Genomic DNA, 21761 nt, shown 5'->3' with positions numbered 1-21761 from the left:
TGTCACAGATCACCCAGCATTCTGCACATAATAATGAATTAAGTGTAGAATTTTACTGCTAGATAGATATAATTTCTTTTAAGCAAGCACATATTCAATTATGTAGATTGTACTTATCTCCCTAGCAACCTCATGGTACAAAATGGAATTTATTACATATTTTGCTAAAGTATGTGACACACACTAATGTGGCAAAAGTCATGGGATGTTTCCCAATACCACGTCGGATCTCTTTTGCCCTGCGTAGTGCAGCAGACTGACGGAACATGGACTCAACAAGTCATTGGAAGTCTCCTGTAGAAATATTGAGCCATGCTGCCTCTATAGTCGTCCATAATTATGAAATTATTTCCGGTGCAGAATTTTAGCACGAACTGACCTCTCGATTATGACCCACAAACGTTCGATGAGATTCATGTCGGCCAATCTGGGTGGCCAAATCATTCGCTCGAAATGTCCAGAATGTTCTTCAAACCAGTCGACCTTTGACCCAGCGACATGGCGCATCGTTGTTTGGAAACACGAAGTTCATGAATGGCTGCAAATGGTCTCCAAGTAGCTGAATATAACCATTTCCAGTCAATTATCAGTGCAGTTGGAGCAGCCACACCGTTATGGAGCCACTACCAGCTTGCACAGTGCCTTGTTGATAACTTGGTCCATGCCTTCGTGAGGTCCACACCACATCTGAACCCTGCCGTCAGTTCTTGCCAACTGAAATCGGGATTGATCTGATCAGGCCACAGTTTTCCAGGCGTCTAGGGTCCAAGAAGAGGCGCTGCAGGTGACATCGTGCTGTTAGCAAACGCACTTGCGTCGGCCATCTGATGGCGTAGCCTATTAACGCGAAATTTTGCCTAACGGATGCGTTCGTCGTACGTGCCACATCGATTTCTGCTGTTGTTTCACGCAGTTTTGTTTGGCTGTTAGAACTGAAAACTCTACGCAAACGCCGCTGCTCTCGGTCGTTAACCGAAGGCCGTCGGCCACTGCGTTTTCCGTGCTGAGAGATAATGCCTGAAATGTGTTATTCTCGGTACAGTCTTGATCCTGAGGATCTCGGAATACTGAATTCCCTAAAGATTTCCGGAATGGAATATTCCATGCGTCTAGCTCCAACTACCATTCCGTACTCAGTGTCTGTTAATTTCCGTCGTGTGGCTATAGTCACGTGGAAACCTTTTCACATGAATCACCTTAGTAGAAATGGCAGCACTGCCATTTTATATCTTGGGTACGCGATACAACCGCCATCTGATACGTACATATCGCTATGCCAGCCTCACTGTAAATGTAATCAGTAGACATTCATCCAGTAAACAAGAAGAGCTAAAAGTGTAAGTAGGCTGTTTAGGTTTTTATGTTGGCAACGCCACGTAGCGCTCTATGTGAAAATCACTGACTGTGCTGTGTGCTGTCTGTGGCTGGTTTGCATTGTTGGAATATTTGCTATTGTAGTGTTGGGCAGTTAGATGTGAACAGCGCGTAGCGTTGCGCAGTTGGAGGTGAGCCGCCAGCAGTGGTGGATGTGGGAAGACAGATGGCAGAATTTTGAGAGCGACGATCAGGACGTGTGTCTATAAGAAAGAGTAAATTTGTAATACTGTACTGTATATCACGAACTGATAAATGCAGGAAAATGAAGACTATCCTTTACGAATGTCCTTAGGCACAATTTAATATGACTCTGATCGTCATTCGCAACTATTCGCAAGCTGTATTTTTCAGAAATTTGGCACACACTCTAAACCTCCAGTGGTTTATAAAGTATCGAAATCCCTTTTATAAAACATACTCAAACGTCTATTTTACAAGTGATTTAATATGTTAAATATTTCACGTTAAACATGCAAGAGAGAAAAAGCATACAAACGATTTCAGATTACGGTTAAATTTCGTTGGACATGTGGAAGTGCTCTGGTTATGAAACACTAGATGAGCATAGCCTCGGTAATTTACACTCGATTTTTGACACAACTAAATGTTTATGAGGTCATATCTCCTGAACTATGTGCTGAACAATGATATAATTTTGCAGGAATATTCAGTGTTATATCTAGCTACCGTTTGCAAACTGTGTTCCAAATAGAGCCGGTGGTAAATAAGTAATTAATTTAAACGTCCTGTCTGATGCTGTAGATTTCATCATTTTAGGAGCGGGGGAGGGGAGTCTCACGTAAAAAAAATTTAGTAAACCTTTGAATTTATCTGTAAGGTAAGAAAGACGCCATTCTCAAACATTGGATGAATGAAGTCCAGATATATCCGCGCCATCAGTTACTCTGCAAGACATAGGTATATCCCACTGCATTACTTGTCTTATTGTGTTATACTTTTAACGTAAGGTTATGTCTCCTAATCAGTTTGCCATGAAAGCACTTTAAAATTTTAAATTCTCTGATTAATTATGCGAACTACTGAAAATCAACTTTTTGTTGCCCCTGGAAGCAGTGAGATATGAAGCCTGCATCTAGTACTTGGTTATGGATTAGCGTTTTAATGATACAGGTATTCTCAAATTTTAAAGCATTGCTGTAATTTTTTCTGTAAAGTGCAATCGTCTGTACCGACATAACAGACTTAAACCTTATTTCGGTTTCAACTAAATTATAGGGAAATAAAATTTTTAATAACGAAATATGTTCTAAAAGTTAAACTGTAACATAAAGTAATATTTTTCTGGTTACTATTTTAATGTGCGTAATTAAATATCTCTGTTTCTCACCCACCATGTCATACAAATCTGATAAAAATTTGGTCTCACTCACTTGCGTTCTATGGGATTAAATAGTATTTGAATTTGAAGAAGCATTTTATAAGACCTGACGCTTTGGTTTCTTTATTATTGTTTTTTGAAACATCGATATGATTTAAATTGTTCAAAATACTTGCAAATTGATTAGAAAGTATTCGAATTAACTGTAATAAACTATAAACTGAAAATCATTCACTTAAGAAATAGTGTAAGAAAGAAATAGGTGCTTATATTCACATAATGTTGAGCTGAAAAAGTACTCATTTGTCCTTAACCTGTGATTCGGGCAGTTTCCTTGTAGAACTTTGCGCGAGTCTGAGCTCATCCAATGTGTGAGAGCGTACTGACTCCCAATGCAGAACGCCTGCTGGCATGACAGCCACTCAAGAGAGAATTTATTCTTTTGTATTTATACGTCTTTTTAACTTATTATGGATTCATTACTAAACTGACCGCCAACAGAAACAATTTAATCTGCGCTACTGGATTCAGGTGTGATGTATAATCGTCCCAACATTTAGGCAACAATTTGAAAAGATCCACTCACCTTTGTCCTTTCCTGAACTGGAAAAAAATAGAATTAATCTTCTCGTATATGTAGGATCTAACTTAAATTGTATTCTTACAAACTATATTTGGTGTTTTGCTTTCGGTTATCCAATACGCAGACACGCTATGTGTACTTGTCTGTGCGGGAAACAGGATTCTTTTTAATTTACTCCGCAACAATGAAATATTTGCCCTTGTTCTTTTTATTGATAGTCATAGTGTACGTTAATCTTGCCGCAAATTAGAGGATCCTAAAGCCAGTGCACCGGGGGCAAAACTTTTAGGGACGCAAAAAATTGTAAGATGCAATTTTTGTGATAAAATAAAACAGGATACTTCAGGGCTTGTATTCAGTCCCCGTCATAACTGACGTCCTACGTTAACATATTTCGAACAATTGTTATTTTATATGTTCAGCAGTAGGAGTCGTCTCCGCGCTCAAAAGGTCAGGTCGTAAAGTCCCCGCCTGGCTGGAGTGGTCTGCTTTCGCTAGTGGTCCATGAGCTAAACAAATGCTCTCGCAGCTTCACTACCTCAATGTTGTGCTTCTGTTCGGAAATAATGGTCTCTGTAACAGCTTACATTAGGACTGAAAATGCTACAGGAAAAGTATCTTTTACATACATTGCACAAGTAAATAGTATTTATACACACTTCTGGAAACTGAAATAAGAACACCGTGAATTCATTGTCCCAGGAAGGGGAAACTTTATTGACACATTCCTGGGGTCAGATACATCACATGATCACACTGACAGAACCACAGGCACATAGACACAGGCAACAGAGCATGCACAATGTCGGCACTAGTACAGTGTATATCCACCTTTCGCAGCAATGCAGGCTGCTATTCTCCCATGGAGACGATCGTAGAGATGCTGGATGTAGTCCTGTGGAACGGCTTGCCATGCCATTTCCACCTGGCGCCTCAGTTGGACCAGCGTTCGTGCTGGACGTGCAGACCGCGTGAGACTACGCTTCATCCAGTCCCAAACATGCTCAATGGGGGACAGATCCGGAGATCTTGCTGGCCAGGGTAGTTGACTTACACCTTCTAGAGCACGTTGGGTGCTACGGGATACATGCGGACGTGCATTGTCCTGTTGGAACAGCAAGTTCCCTTGCCGGTCTAGGAATGGTAGAACGATGGGTTCGATGACGGTTTGGTTGTACCGTGCACTATTCAGTGTCCCCTCGACGATCACCAGAGGTGTACGGCCAGTGTAGGAGATCGCTCCCCACACCATGATGCCGGGTGTTGGCCCTGTGTGCCTCGGTCGTATGCAGTCCTGATTGTGGCGCTCACCTGCATGGCGCCAAACACGCATACGACCATCATTGGCACCAAGGCAGAAGCGACTCTCATCGCTGAAGACGACACGTCTCCATTCGTCCCTCCATTCACGCCTGTCGCGACACCACTGGAGACGGGCTGCACGATGTTGGGGCGTGAGCGGAAGACGGCCTAACGGTGTGCGGGACCGTAGCCTAGCTTCATGGAGACGGTTGCGAATGGTCCTCGCCGATACCCCAGGAGCAACAGTGTCCCTAATTTGCTGGGAAGTGGCGGTGCGGTTCCCTACGGCACTGCGTAGGATCCTACGGTCTTGGCGTGCATCCGTGCGTCGCTGCGGTCCGGTCCCAGGTCGACAGGCACGTGCACCTTCCGCTGACCATTGGCGACAACATCGATGTACTGTGGAGACCTCACGCCCCACGTGTTGAGCAATTCGGCGGTACGTCCACCCGGCCTCCCGCATGCCCACTATACGCCCTCGCTCAAAGTCCGTCAACTGCACATACGGTTCACGTCCACGCTGTCGCGGCATCCTACCAGTGTTAAAGACTGCGATGGAGCTCCGTATGCCACGGCAAACTGGCTGACACTGACGGCGGCGATGCACAAATGCTGCGCAGCTAGCGCCATTCGACGGCCAACACGCGGTTCCTGGTGTGTCCGCCGTGCCGTGCGTGTGATCATTGCTTGTACAGCCCTCTCGCAGTGTCCGGAGCAAGTATGGTGGGTCTGACACACCGGTGTCAGTGTGTTCTTTTTTCCATTTCCAGGAGTGTATTATAGATGGAGAATAACGAAGTTTATTGATGAATTACTATTTGGATTATGGGAACAGTAGCTTTTTTGTTGCCAACATTTGGCAGTAAAAAATGTCAACAGTTACTGTTTCTTAACTGAAACTGTCTAATACTATTTTGGGAGCAAGAGCTTTTTTATTGCCAAATGCCAGATGGCAATAAAAAAGCTGCTGGGCCCAAAAAAGTTTGAGATTCCGTTAAGAAACAGTAACTGTCGACATTGGTCTCAACACCTACGTACCTGAGAGGGGAACCTGCGTTACCGGAAGCAATTTTTGTTCATAATTTATTGGTTTCCCAACTAATGGCCTACTTTCTTGTATGTCTCCTGAAGTGCCTCTTAAGCGGCAAACTTTTATTGTAATTTAATGTAGACCAGAAAAGTAAAGACTGTAAAGAGTAAAGGCATAAGCCTTTAGAACTTGATTTCTGGCTAGGTACAGGACTTCTCGAACTCGTTCTTTCCTTTCTGCCACTCGTGTCCTGATTTGACGTAGCCTCGGATGCTCTCTTGCCTCCAGAAGTGGCACTTCTTCGACGAAAAAGTCTCTACAGTAGTTACCCATTATTAACGTTTTTACACTGGCGGGAAAAAATTGCAACAACACAAAATAATGAACGTAGGGTAATGAAATTTCGGGAATACGTTTGTCTAGGTAACACATTTAACAGATTGACATTGCAAAAAACTGGCTCAAATGGCTCTGAGCACTATGGGACTTAACATCTGAGGTCATCAGTCCCCTAGAACCTAGAACGTAAATAACCTAAGGACCTCACACACATCCATGCCCGAGGCAGGATTCGAACCTGCGACCGCGGTTCCAGACTGAAGCGCCTAGAACCGCTCCGCCACAACGGTCGGCTAACATTGCAACATGACACGTTAACGTGAGCATGACGTAAGTGACTGCACATGTGAAATGCTGGTATACTAATAACCGGTGTAACCGCCAGAATGTTGAATGTAAGCATGCAAACGTGCACGCATTGTCTTGCACAGATGCCGGGTGTCAGTTTGTAGGAGAGAGTTCCACGCTTCTTGCACTTGGTCTTTCAGTGCAAGGATGGTTAATGGTTTTTGTGGATGATGTTGGAGTTGTGGTCCGATATGTGTTCGATTGGAGAGAGATATGGTGATCGAGCAGGCCAAGGCAACATGTCGACATACTGCATACCATGTTGGGTTACATCGGCAGTACGTGGGAAAACACCCCCTAGAATTCTGTTCGTGAATGGCAGCACAACGGGTCGACTCAGCAGACCGACGTACAGATTTGTAATCGGGGTGCGGGGGATGACCACGAGAAAGCTCCTGCTGTCGTACAAAATCACACCCCAGACCATAACTCCTGCTGTAGGTGCAGTGTGTGTAGCACACACACAGGGTGGTTGCAGGTCTGCAGCTAGCCTCCTTCCAATCAACACACGACCATCACTGTCACAAAGGTAGAACCAGGTTTCAACAGAAAAAAAAAACAACAGACCTCCACCTTGCCCTCCAACGAGCTCTCGCAAATGGCAGTGGTTTGAGGTCGGTGGAATGCATACTATAGGGCATCTGGCTCGGAGTTGTCCTGGAAGTAATCGATTTGTAAGAGTTCGTTGTGTCACTGTGGTAGCACTGTTGCTCAGCTGCTGCTACAGGTGATGCGCCTGAGCCTCGCACCGAACACTACGTTTCTACTCGGTAGTGCCACGTGGCCTTCCGAAGCGTCGTCCTCTTGAGATCGAACATTCTCGAAATCACCGCTGCCAGCATTCATGTACAGTGGCTACGTTCTTGCCAAGTCTTTCGGCAATATCACAGAAGGAACATCCAGCTTCTCATAATGCTATTACACGACCTCGCTAAAACTGGTTGAGGTTCTGATAATAGCTTCATTGACATTATTGACTAACAGCAACTCACGAAATCCGGTTTCAAAGGTAACCGACGCTCAACACCGTTACAGCTTGTATTTAAAGTAAATCTGATTTGCACCCCGAGAGTGGCGCTACTTCCGACACTCATATGCGACTGGTGCGAAATTTGAACAGACATCATCCTTCGTATGTGGGAACACGCCTACCAACTTTCGTTTATGTCACACAACTCCTACGTGGTGTATATTAGTTGTTTATATGCGCCTTTCAAACTTACTTATTATTTTTATGAAATTTGTCGCATTCGTTACGACATTAAGTAATATCTGGCGTTCCCCAACGAAGTGTTATAGGCCCTCTATTGTTCCTGATCTATATTAACGACATAGGAGACAATCTGAGTAGCCGTCTTAGATTGTTTGCAGATGATGCTGTCATTTACCGTCCTGTAAAGTCATCAGATGATCAAAACGACTTGCAAAATGATTTAGATAAGATATCTGCATGGTGCGAAAAGTGGCAATTGACCATGAATAAAGAAAAGTGAGAAGTTATTCACATGAGTACTAAAAGAAATCAGCTAAATTTCGATTACGCGATAAGTCACGCAAATCTGAAGGCTGTAAATTCAACTAAATACTTAGGCATTACAATTACAAATAACTTGAATTAAAACTATCACATAGGTAATATTGTAGGTAGAGCAAACCAAAGACCGCGATTCGCTGACAGAACACTTAGAAGGTGCAACAGGTCTACTAAGAGACTCCTTACACCACGCTTGTCCGTCCTATTCTGGAGTATTGCTGTGCGGTGTGGGATCCGCATCAGGTGGGACTGACGGATGACATCGAAAAAGTACAAAGAAGGGCAGCTCGTTTTGTATTATCGCGGAATAGGGAGATAGTGCCACAGACATGATACGTGAATTAGAGTGGCACTCATTAAAACAAAGGCGTTTTTCGCTGCGACGGGATCTTCTCATGAAATTTCAATCATCAGTTTTCTCCTCCGATTGCGAAAACATTCTGTTGGCACCCACCTACATAGGGAGAAATGATCATCACGATAAAATAAGAGAAATCTGGGTTCGGTCGGAAAAATTTTAATTCTCGTTTTTCCCGCGTGCCGTTCCAGAGTGAAACGGTAGAGAGACAGCATGGAGGTGGTTCATTGAACCCTCTGCCAGGCACTTTTTTGTGAATAGCAGAGTAATCACGAAGATGTAGATGTAGATGTTAAGAAAGGAATGTAGCGTCCTGTGCAGGAGAAGACGAAAAACAGAACTGGAAAAGCTTGCTGAACTATTTGGAAGATTTATTGTGAGAACTGCTGATAGCATCACCTCTGTAGGTACACTGGAATTTACATGTTCCTATAATTCAGAATCCGAAAGCTGTTATTGTGCTACAGTAGATGCAGTGACAACTTTGCCTGAAAATGCCTCGACTTCTACGCAGAAAATCACTCTCGCAGAGCAGATTGCTGGAAAGTTTCCGCTGATTTCAGTAACTGGCCAGAACATGTAAACGAGACTTAGGAAAATGAAACTTTTACTAGCGGGACGTGTGAACTACGTAATAAAGATGCATTTCTTCCAACAGGTAATACTGACAGATCATTTTCTACAGATTGGTTTTGTATGAAGTTAAAAAGCCGTTAGAGACATTTTCTTGTAGGCCTATTCTCCTGGGCCATATATTGCTCTTCTCGCATGGTTTGAAAAACACAGTGAGAATTTCTTTTCTACAGCCACATGTATTTATAAGTTAAAAAAAGCTTAAGCCCAGAGTATTAGAACACGAAAAAGTTGTCATAGTGTTGTATCATTTGAAACCTGAAACGCTTTAAATGCGGCTACAGAAATGTGAAACAATAGATGATGCTATTAAATTATATAAACGTAGGTCATTTGAGAAATGAAACTTTATTAACAAGTAATGTTGATTGTGTATTGTATTTATCCAGACTATCCTTAACCTTGCGTGGTCACTAAGAAAATATTTGTGGAAGTGATAACTGTGGTAATTTCCTCGAAACTTCCTCGCTACTTGCCAAATATGCTCCAGATGCGTATCATGATCTTCACAAACTTCAGCAGACAAATGGTTCAAATGGCTCTGAGCACATTGGGACTTAACTTCTAAGGTTAGAAGTTACAACTTAGAGCTACTTAAACCTGACTAACCAAAGGATATCACACACATCCATGCCTGAGGCAGGATTCGAACCTGCGACCGTAGCGGTCTCGCGGTTCCAGACTGTAGCGCCTAGAACCGCTCGGCCACACAGGCCGGCGTCAGCAGACAGACGGCAATGCTGTTTCTTATCTTCCTCCTCGAAGTCAAAAGTAATATATCAAACTATTTGATTATCATATCAGAACACAGATATTTAGGATCATTCCTAAGGCTAATTATTTATCATTTTTGATGGCATACAAGATTTATCGTAATCAATCAAATGTCCGAAATAATTCGTTATGCACGTATTGGTTCAAATGGCTCTGAGCACTATGGGACTTAACATCTGAGGGCATCAGTCCCCTAGAACTTAGAACTACTTAAACCTGACTAACCAAAGGACATCACACACATCCATGCCCGAGGCAGGATTCGAACCTGCGACCGTAGCAGTCGCGCGGTTCCGGACTGAGCGCCTATAACCGCTAGACCACCGCGGCCGGCGTACGTATTGTAGATTCAGAAATCACAGTAGACGAATCATTTATCGATTTCATTCTATTATGTGGGAAATCAGCTAATGAAATTACAGGAGAAATTTTTGACAAGTTGAAAGAAGGTGGTGTAAAACTGTAGTATTGCTGTGCACAGGAATACAATAATGCTTCGACCATGTTTGAACATACGAGGTGTAATCAAAAAGTAATGGGATTTTTTCTTAAATAACCTTTATTTATTCATCAACATCAATTATGTCCCCTTCTGAGTAATCCCCTTCAGATATAACACACTTATGCCAGTGCAAAAGCACTCTTAGAAGTACTGGTGGAACTCATTTTTCGTTACGGAGTTCAGCTCCTTCAACGAGTCTGTTTTTATCTCATCAGTGGTGGCAAAACAACGTCCTTTCATGGTTCTCTTCAGCCTCTGGAATAGAAAGAAGTAGCAAGGAGGCAACGTAACGGTTTTGTTTTTTGTAAAAAAGGCGATAGCAAGCATTGAGGCGTGAGAGCGGGACCATTATCTTGATGCAATTTCCACGGCTGATTTTGCCACAATTTAGACCGTTTTCTTCGGACTGCCTTATTGACCACGTGACCATAAGGCAGGAAATCATGATGCACTATCCCTTTGTAATTTAAGTAAACAGTGAGAAAAACATTCACTTGTGATCGAAACTTGTCGAATTTTTTTCGGTCTTCGCTCTTCAGGCAATTGCCATTCGGATGATTGTGCCTTGGTTCCAACGTCATTCCTATATAGCCATGTTTCGTCGCCTGTAATAACGATCTTTGGAAGTTCTGGATCGTTGTCGACTTCATTCTGAACGATGTTTAAGATACATCGTTTTCGGTCGAAATTCGACAATTTCTTGCTCAAAACATCCTTAAAAACTACTTGGCATGAGCTAAAGGTTATGTCGACATGATCAGTAACGTCTCTGGTAGTGATCGGCGATTTTCAAGGACCATTTTCTTCCCTTCTTCCACTGCGTCGCCAGTAACTGATGTACTTGGTGGTCCAGAGTGATCTTCAAAATTAATATATCAAACTATTTGCTTATCATATCAGAACACAGATATTTAGGATCATTCCTAAGGCTAATTATTTATCATTTTTGATGGCATACAAGATATATCGTAATCAATCAAATGTCCGAAATAATTCTTTATGCACGTATTGAAACGTTTGCGTTGCTCGCAGTCTCTTGGCTTCCTCATGGCAGATTTGCCAAAAGCCACTGTCAACATTTTGAATGCGGTGCTGCACTTTGTTGCCTTTTTCAAGCGATATTTAATCCAAGTTCTTTGATACATCTTTTTCGAAAGTAAAAATTCACCGAGCACTCGAAAACACTTCTAACATTTTCGACTGTCTCCAATAAACTAAATATTCAGAACAGCTGAAAATGCAGACATACATCAGGAACGTGGGTACCAAGAATATTAAAAAAAAAAAATTAAAATCGGATGTGAAAGCCGCGAAATTAAAATAAAATTCCGTTTTTTTTATCACACCTCATCTTAATGGTGTTCAGGGACATATTTTTACATACATCCCAAAACAGTGTTTGTTCTACTTACTTAATCCTGTTCGAGTACATGCAGCTACTATTGGAACAAAATTGGTGAGTTTTGTTTTTTGCTTTGTGCAAAAAGTGTACACCCTTTTCTCACTCTCAACATACAGGTGAGAAATTTTTAAACAGCATGTTCCAACTAATGTGAAGCGATCCTGTGATGCAAAATGGAGTTCAAAGCATGAATCTGTACATGGGCTTGCAGAGCACATAAATGCGTAATAAAAGCTTTGGATGTCTTGTGGGATGAATCATGAGAAACCCCAGAAACCAAAGAAGACGTAGTCAATTTCTAGGTTTGCAGTAAGACTTATTCTTTCGTTTGATTTCTTTGTTTGTGGAGCCCATTGCTTACTGAAGTGTACCTACAACAGAGAGAACTGGGACCTGAACAACTAAAACAAAGCGCTGATTCTATTTTGTGAGAGAAAGCGTGATTCCCTAGCCACAAAAACAGCTGAAAGAGTCAAGGGGATATGTAGCATATTTGATATTTCAACAACAACAAAATCGAAAGACAAAAGAAAATATCTGATGAGAAAAGTATAAATCTGGCTTAAATACAGGAAACTCATCGAGAACAGCTTGAGACAGTAGAAAATTTACCATCAGCATTAAAACAATGTGCAAATACAAATGAATATAATTGGTGAGCCATTAGCCTTTCTTCAAATTCAAATACTATTGGATTCAGAGCACAAATCCATTGTTTGAAACATTTAGCATTATGTGAAAAATATTCGGGATTAAATGCTTCAGCTATGATTATTGACGTACATCATATTAGGTGCCACATTTCTTTATTCAAAGTACATCAGTAAATGGCAATATGTGGTCACAAAGTGTTCCCAGCAACACTGCAGTAATGCAGCTGACGTTCTTGGCAAAATTGATATATGGAACAGACTGCTGCAAATAATTGCTGACATTCTCGAAGACCACTATGGGTGGAGATTGCCTGGGCAATATCTCTGTCCTTGTCTAAAATATGATTGTGTAACCCTATATTCATCAGCATTTTAGGTAGCAGGAGGACAACAGTAACTGAATTTCAGGGACTTAACCTGCCAGTGTGTGGCCACCCCCTGAGATGGACAGCAAGCCAAATTTGACCACTGTACCACACTATCCACAGAACAGAGAGATCTGTAAAGACAGTGATACCATAGCAAGGTACCTGTCAGTTCATTACTTTCCTCTGATGTCTTTGGTGTAATCATTCTGTCTTGATGCTTTTGTTCCCCAAGGAAGGTGCAGTTTCATGGCTTGGGTTTAAGATTTTAGAGAACTTGCCAAGTCATCTGATGACTAATAGCTAACTGGAAGTCACAAAAAATTCTTCTTGACAGTGTGGTATGCCATCCTTTCCTATGAACTGCAGTTGTGCAGAATGTCTACATATGCATGTGGCACACACATAGGATCATTCACATTTCAAATCACTACACTTCTATGTTTGCCATTATGAATACGAATTTTTGTTGTGAAATGTCTTAAAAACATATTTGTCAAGTACATAAGATGACTGCCAAGCAACTAAAAAAATGTTAATTTTGTATGGCATTGTTAGCTGGGATATCCCACAGGATGGCTTCAGCTCCCTGTTTGAAAGAGTGTTCTCCTTCCATGCATATTGGTCTTTTCCTTGCAGATATGTGAGAATTAGGTCATATGTGTATTTTTAGAGTGTAGGTGAGTGTAGATGAGGCATGTTAGTGTTGCATGATAATGGTGAAAGAAGGGAGGTGGTGAAACTCAGTGTTGGCAAGTACCCTACTCCTTCTGTAGAGCACCCATGGAGCCCACTGAGCTTAACTTTCCCATCCAACAACAAATCATAGTCAATAGTGTCACATGCCCTCAGTTCATTAGCCACTAAGGAGAAGCTTGGAATGCAATCCAGGATATTAGTGCCAAGACTGGTGAACAGAAACCTCCCCTTGCGGCCAAATACTGGCAGTGAAAATTTCATCTACCATCAGGATGAAACCAGTTTAACTCTGAGATGATCACCACTGTACAAGTGTGCTTTATTGACCTCAGCTTTAGAGGCAGAGGTGGGTGCTAAATAACTTACCGCAAGATAACTTTTCAGTTACCGATTCTGCTATGTTTAGATGGCAATAAAGAGCAAACTGGCTCTTACATGTACATTTCTGTATAATGTGAAGTCTTCTCTTTACTTGCCTTTTGGCTTTAATAAGCATTCACATACACAAGAGGAAGGCATGGTCTGTAGCCATGTTGTTTCCATTTGTCAGTGTGGAGTCAAACCTGTTTAGAAGTTATGAACATTTTTTTCTTTTCTTTTTTTTTTTTTTTAAATCAAAACCAATCTCTCTTCAGCATGTCTTTAGATTTGACTAATATGCTATTGTATATAGAAGCATGATATGTCAGACAGATCATGCAATAGTTTTCAGAGTTGTCTGTCTGTGATTTTTTTCGTAATGTAGTATATCTAATGGTAAGTCATACAGTTGCTTGAAAAACTTTTTATTCACTTAATTACCAACTGACTTTAGTAATTACAAAGATCTGTTGTTCAACCTTGATCACTTTCTTCAGTTCAAGTTTTTCAGTGCTCTCATAGAATCTGCAGCTGCTTTCTCTCCCTCTTTCGTTCTACTGGACAGCTCTTGTACTTCCTCCAAGTTGTCAATGAGGGCTCTGTTTATTCTTCTGTACTTCTGGCCCTCAGACATCAGTTTTCCACTTTCATTAAACTTCCTTTTTACAGTTAATCGTAGAATACAATCATGAGTTTGCAAAATGACTTAGGCCCTTCAAATTAAATTTTCAGAAACAACAAAAAACTGTTTACTATCTTACTGAAGGGAATATTACACAAAATTATTGTAGGATATGATACACACAAGTAAATTACATAAAACCATTTTTTAAAATATAACCTTGTAATCTCTTCATGTTCAAATTTTGTTTTAAAAATCAAGACTGAGATGTTTTTCAAATTGTCTTCAGTTGTGCTTTTTACACAATACAATTCTGATATGTAAACATATAATGTGTATTTTGTTTGTTGAAAAACACATTCAGAATACAGAGAACTTTAAGTCATCAAGAAATATGAACATAAAGAAAAAACTTTCCAGGCTGAAATTCAAATTTTACTCATTTGCCTTTGTTTCCCAAACTGCATTTCTTTCATAAAATGCCTTGGGTTCATCACTGCCGGGAACATACTTGAAGCATTTTGTGCATATCGTTAATTCTGTTTTCACTGACTGGACACAACCATCTGAATAAATATATCTGGTTGTTAGCTCTGGGATTTGTTGATATGTTGGGCTGAGAATGAAAGAATATTGAATTGTTCCTGCTATGAATTATTTTACCATAACTATTCTGATCTGTTCTGCAAAAAAGCAGAATTCCATGAAAGATGAAACAGTGAATGATACCTCTTTATCTCTAGGAATCTTCTTAACAGTAGACTTTGTGGACTTCACATTTATTTTGTAATATTGTGGCCATCAGTTGTGGCAATCATAAATATACTCACTTTCAGTGATAACTGTGAAACTTTCGTTACTAACTATGTGTTCACATATGTCCTTCATTGTGTAGACAATCAACAAGCTTCAGTTCCTCTTTCCATAACTGCAAAGTCCCTATTTGATAGCAGAAATTAGTGTCCTCAGATAAATAAAGAAAAGAAAACTCATGTTTTCAAAAAAGGTCTATGAGCACTTAAAGCCATCAAAAACATGTCATGTTGTTCTTATTCTGTCCTGAACATCCGTCACAAGACAACCAGAGTTCCATAACACAAGATGAAGCACAAGCATTGAAGTAATGGATGAGAAAACTATGTAATTGTCAAGAAAAACAACTTAAGTCTTGGAATGAAGCTGTTTTGGCAGTAAACAAGAATATTGTCACTGGAAATAATATACGGATGATGCAGACTAAGTCATCTGAACACTGTTGTACTCATAGCTCAAAGCCATAAGCCATTTTACAAATTTATCATTATGTGTCTTTGCACCAAATTTCATTTTCAGTTTATATATGTATCATCCATTTTTATTTCCTATGGTTTCCATTTCATATGCTGCTATTCTTTGGCATTCTTCATAAATAATCTGAAATATCTGTTTCAACATCAGTTTTCTTTTACATTTGTTTTCTTATACTTAGAGTGGTCTCTCCACACTTAATGATATATTTTTGTAGTATGTTCGATTCTTTTCTTGTTGAACTATTCAAAATTTATTGATTGTTCTGGTCATCAGCTTATGAGAAGTGCAAATTATTCTTATTACTTTTTTATGTTTCCTTTCTATCAATACTTAGTTGCAGTTTGAACTTATATTCATTCTGTGTATATTCTCTATACTAGGTAAATGCATATCAAAACATTACTTATTACATTGTAAAGCTTGTGTCTGAGGATTGAAATAATGTAAATGAATAATTATAAAATGCCCATACCACAGGAATGAAGGGAGGACTGCATAGTAAATTAGCAAGTCCCTTTGATGTCTCCTGCCTTTCAGTTGGTAAACTCAGATATGATACAGGAAATGACAGACGTCATATGCTACTAGAATTAACCATGAAATAATACAGAAATTGTACAAGAGGTGGCATTCTTATACCACTGATCACAGAATTTTAAGTTGCAGAGAAAACCCAGAGTCAAAGCTATAAAGGAATAGTCATCAGACCTGATGTCAGAATAGTGGATTATAAGAAATTAATTACAAATAGAAATTTATACTAGAATACCACAAAAAAAATTTAGCATCTTAGAAAATTGAGACAATATGCATGTAGCTGCAAGAACAATCTCTTAATAAAGGTAGTTAACACAAACAACAAAAGATGTAGCTGGTACGAAGAGAAAAAAAAAAAGAGTACACACCAAGATAAAAGAAATGGTGCACAATTAAGGAATTATCTGAATGGGTTAGAAATCAGTAGATATGATGCACATGAACAGAGAAACAAATGATTACAATTTCAGAAAAACTGTATGATTAATTCCCAAGAAAGAGCTTCACAAACTGAGAATGTCACCAACACACTGCTCCACCACTGGCCCTTATGCAAGCAGTTATTCTATTTGGCATCAATTGAAAGAGTTGTTAGATGACTTCCTGAAGAATATCAGAGCAAATTCTGTCCAGATCATTAAAATTCCAAGCTGGTTGGAGGGCCCTGTTCATAATGTGGCACACATTCTCAACTGGGGAGAAATCTTGCACCCCTCACTTTGTTGCCCTTCACGGTAAACCATCCTGGGCTTAGATTTCAGCAAGATAAGCCTACCCATACATGACAAGAGTTTCAGCCCCTTTGTATCCATGATTTCCAAAGCCTACATTGGCCAGCAAGGTCATGGATCTTTCCCCAATTGCAAATGTTTGGTATATTGTGAACAGGGCCTAACCCCCCCCCCCCCCCCCCCAACCATCTTGGGATTTTGATAATCTGATGTGCAAATTCGGTAACATATCTGTTAGGACATCCAACAACTCTCTCAGTTGGTGCCAAACCAAACAACTGCTTTCATGAAGGTTGAAGGTGGACCAATGTATTATTGACTTACTCAGTTTGAGAAGCTCTTTCCTTTGAATAAAACATTCAGTTTTTCTGATATTGCAATCATTTATGAAGAAATCTTCTTGGGTTATCAGCTGAGTGATGGCATCATATAGTTGCAATGTTGTGATGAGCTTCATCATCTGATTGATTGATTTCTTCATTAATCCATGTAACAATGAACACTGTGTGGATTTCGTCAGCAAAATCATATACAATACAATATATCTACAATTTATACACATAAAATTAATATTTACACACATTTTTAAAGTACCTTACATTAGTTTTATATTCTTACATAATTTTCTTATAGTACTGTACAGTTCTGGATTTCATATAATTATTTCCTCATGTATTACAATGCAGGCTACTTTAATTACACTACATGTTTTAATTCAGATAGTCAATTACTGTGTAATAACTTTTATTTAATAAAATTATTTTCAGTTTTGTTTTGAACAGCCCAAGTGAAGTGTTGGGATTCTGTGTTCCACCTATCCATATAATTGCTTGACAGCTGTCCACTTCTGCAGGCAATACAATTGCTCACCTTCAGAAGGGTGGTGCCATATTGGTGGTCGGAGAACATGACACAACCAGTGGCAAGTGATTGCAGCATGTTCCTGACACTGGCATCAAGTCTCAGATACTGTCCATCTGCAGATGCTGCTGGCTTCAGAACGGAATGTTCCTGACCTATTTACTCAATTGTGGAATCTCATGATGTGCTTAGCAGAAATCCACTATCATGTTTTTACAACTGTCTACTGAGTCATGATAGCTGATTTGAGTTTAGCATAGCATGGGATTCCACAATTAAGAATTTCAGCAATAATGCTCCATTCCGAAGGCAACAGAGTCCACAGACAGATTGGACTACAGCCAGGACTCACTGGCCATGGCAGGGCCTGGCTATGATTTCCCATCACTGGTCAAATTGCATCCCCAATCACCACACGGTATCCCTTTCTGGAGGCAAGCGATTGGCCCACCTGTATAAGTGGACAGTGGTCGAGTGACTATACAGATAGATGGCATGCAGCATCCCCAACACTTTGCTTTGAAGATGATGGCTACAAAACTCATCAAAACATTGCAACAAGACAGCACCCCAACTCAGCTGATCACCCGAAATGATTTCCTCACTGGAATATGCCAAGAAAGCCTGCAATCTCATATATTGTAATATCTGTTGTTTTTTTTGTTTTTAGATAGAAAATGAAAGAGAAAATTGTGCAAGGATTGCTATTTCTTTTTTAATGTGTAGTTCAAGATATGAATCAGACATGGAGATGATAACTAATGAAAATTATGACATTCCATAAATAATGCCAATGAGATGTATACGATCATCTGATGATGTATGAGGGTAGGAAAGGTGGCAGAAGATAATGATTAAACCTGGAGAAAAAATACAAAATGAATATGCTAAATTATTTGCACAATATTTATGGAGGGACGTTTCCCAAAAAAATGGAGAAATACTATTATTATTCTACTTCATAAGAAAAGGAGCAGGATTGGAATTTTTAATTACAGCTTAATAGATGTAAGATACTGAATAAAATTTGGGAGTATGCTGAAAATTATATATATCAACACCATAGTTTCCATTAAACTTCATCCAGATTGTGAGAAATTTAAAATTGAAGGAGACGTCAAACAAGGAAGCTCCATAAGTTTGTAGCCCTGGGAGAAGTTTTCAAATCCTAAAACAAAGAAAGAATGTGTGTTAATAGACCATGTCCGAAACACTTACATTTTGTGAATTATGCTTTGCTGCTTGCCTCTAGTGCAGAAAAACTTCAGCAACCAATGGAAGAACATAGTACAGCAAGTTTGAAAGTAGAGCAAAATCAATTATAATATGACACAACAAATTTAAAACAAACTAGTCATGTACTTGGTTCATGATAATTTGATTTTACAGCAGTTGAAGATGACGAGTTGATGTATGACAAAAGAAATATCATGCAACAGTAAAAAATATGGTTCGGATTGTTTTTGGCAGCCTAAACTGTGTTTTAAAAGCTATGATTTAATATGAAAACCATTTTAAAAGGTGAATATTGTTCAGAGAGCTGTGGAGAGCTGCATGTCAGAAATTACTAATCACTGAACAGACTGGTGGGAAGGTGTAATTGTCATGGTAAAGAAAATAAGGGGAGGAGTACACAGCATGCAACCAGATGAATGCATGGTAGACGGACCAAGAAAGTCGTTTGCTGGATTTCAAGAAATAAGAAAAGGCCAAGACATTGTTGTCCTAAAAAAGATGGATAAATCACAATACAAAAAAAAGGCAGGAACAATAAGGATACATGGAGCACGAATGTAAAGCCTGGAAAAATATATGAGGGGCCTTTATTCAGCAGCTGATGATAAATCTCTGCTACTGATGGTGATGAATGTTTGACATTACCTCTATCTCACAAACATGTTCTAAAGATGGACTGATCTGAGAAAAAAAGCTGGAGAGAGTTAAAGCTGTGGGTGCACCAATGCAAAAAAAGTGCTATGCTGTATGGCACACACAGAAGTTCAAATATTTGTTTCTTTCTGTTTAGTCCATCTTTTAAATCATTGTTGTTATTACTAACTGGAATGTTGGTCAAAATTTCATCTGGTCTACACAGAAAGATATTTCCTGTTAGTTACGCCTGACATGTTAAGTATGTTTTACATATTCTATTTTTAGCAGTACAGCAGTGTACGCACGTTTGAGAGGGTTCTCTTTGTGGCATTTATTCATTGTCAGTGCACTTTTTGGGTGCAGTAAAGAGAGTCTGAATGGTTTCAAAGTTATTTGCTCATGATTGCAATGTTCATAATAAATTATGAAGATAATTAAAACAGTGACACAAAGTAAGAGCCAGTAAATTCCGTGCTACCACTTTTTGCTCTTGCTATGAATATCATATATTGATTTTTAACTCATAAAATAGGTCTGCAAGTTCCTTGTAGCCACTGTAATCCTTTACAATATATGGGCATGAAATATCTACAAGGGAATCATCTTTACATTTCCAAGCTGCTGTGCTTTTGTTCTCAATTTTGTGGAAAATTTGGAGAAACTGTAATGGTTCCTGATCTTTCCAACCCATTGGTGTGATTTCTGGCCTACTACATCAAAACTGGAATCCTCCCTGGAACAAAATCTAGCTTTACTGACACAAAAGTGATCATATGATATAACAACAACAAAATTTTAATTTCATGATACTGTATTTTGGGTGGTTTCAAAGTAAAACCACTGGGCCCTTATGATGATTTTAATGGCTACAAATGAATGTAATTACATCTTGGTGCTTTCAGAATGAAACTATCTGCATTTTGAAAGAAATGAAACTGCTTATTATAATTATAAATAGAAATATCTTCCTAAATGAAGTACAAGAACATAGCATTACCCAAAATTCCAAATGTCTACTGCAGATATGTTATAAATTAAGTATACAATTAAGTGTGGATTCCATCATCCAGCATTTAATACAACACTGCTTTGAAAAGGTGGATAACCTTCAACAATCAGTTTGCTGCTGCTCTAGTTGTCAGTGCTGATGATAGGTGACACCAGCAGTCAGTGTCCAGTACTGACTTCAAGACAAAACCAGTAGATGATGTAAGGAAGTGAAGTAAATAAGTAAATACATGGCTTCAGACAAACCACTGGCTTACAATGAGGTAAGTATATTACAACCATCATAAAACTTGGGTCTGTCACTTATTGTTTTCTTACAGTATTTACCACAAAATTGTGTTCATTAAATTTTCTCACACATTTTTTTCTAAAACATATTTTATATGTAAATGATGAAATAACTTTTTACCATTTTTATGCATTAAATGAAAGTGTTTTGTACTGTTGAAGTTTTACTACAGATATAGGAAATTAATGAAACTAATTAGTTTCTCTACATTTTATTCATCAAGTAGTTTTAATTTATAAACCAATTTGCATTTTGCAAATGGGAAGGATGTTACCAGCGGTGCAGTGGTGGAGGACAGCAACACAACAATTACTTTAAAGCATCAGTTAGGAAAGATGTGGGTAAGAGTAGGAGAAGGGTTGGCATTATTCATATACTCAGATTCTACCTGAGAGATCAAGTCGGCTCAAGGCTCCAGACCATGAGATTAATCTCTTACAACGTAATGGCAGTTCCATAAAAGTACTTGAGATATTTACACTACCAAGTTCTATAGATGATGGGAAGAGAGCTTCAAAAGCACATGTATTATATATACAATGATTCGGCTGCTCATGCTGATGGATTTTATGCAGCCCCACAATGTCTTCAAATATAACATGCAAGGTTTTCATATTATCTCGTTTGCTATGCACAAATTATCATTCCTACAGAGACAATAAATGGGACTCTTTTGTAGGAAATTTAATGTAGTTAAATTCTGTAGCAGGGTGTGTTTTTGCTAGACACCATAGATTTCAAATTATTCAAGAAAAACATACAAAAGAGACCTTCAAATGCATTTTTCTTGAATAACTCAAAAATCCTGGTCATGGCGAGAACTTATACTAGTACAAAATTTAACTACATTAAATTTCCTACAAAAAAGTCCTGTTCATTTTTCCTATAGGTCTAACACTTTGTGTGTATCGAATGAGATAATATGAATGTCTCACATGTCTGGTTTTTGAAGG

This window comes from Schistocerca gregaria, chromosome 1, assembly GCF_023897955.1.
Source record: "Schistocerca gregaria isolate iqSchGreg1 chromosome 1, iqSchGreg1.2, whole genome shotgun sequence".
NCBI classification, from domain to species: domain Eukaryota; kingdom Metazoa; phylum Arthropoda; class Insecta; order Orthoptera; family Acrididae; genus Schistocerca; species Schistocerca gregaria.
This window is presented reverse-complemented; position numbering follows the sequence as displayed.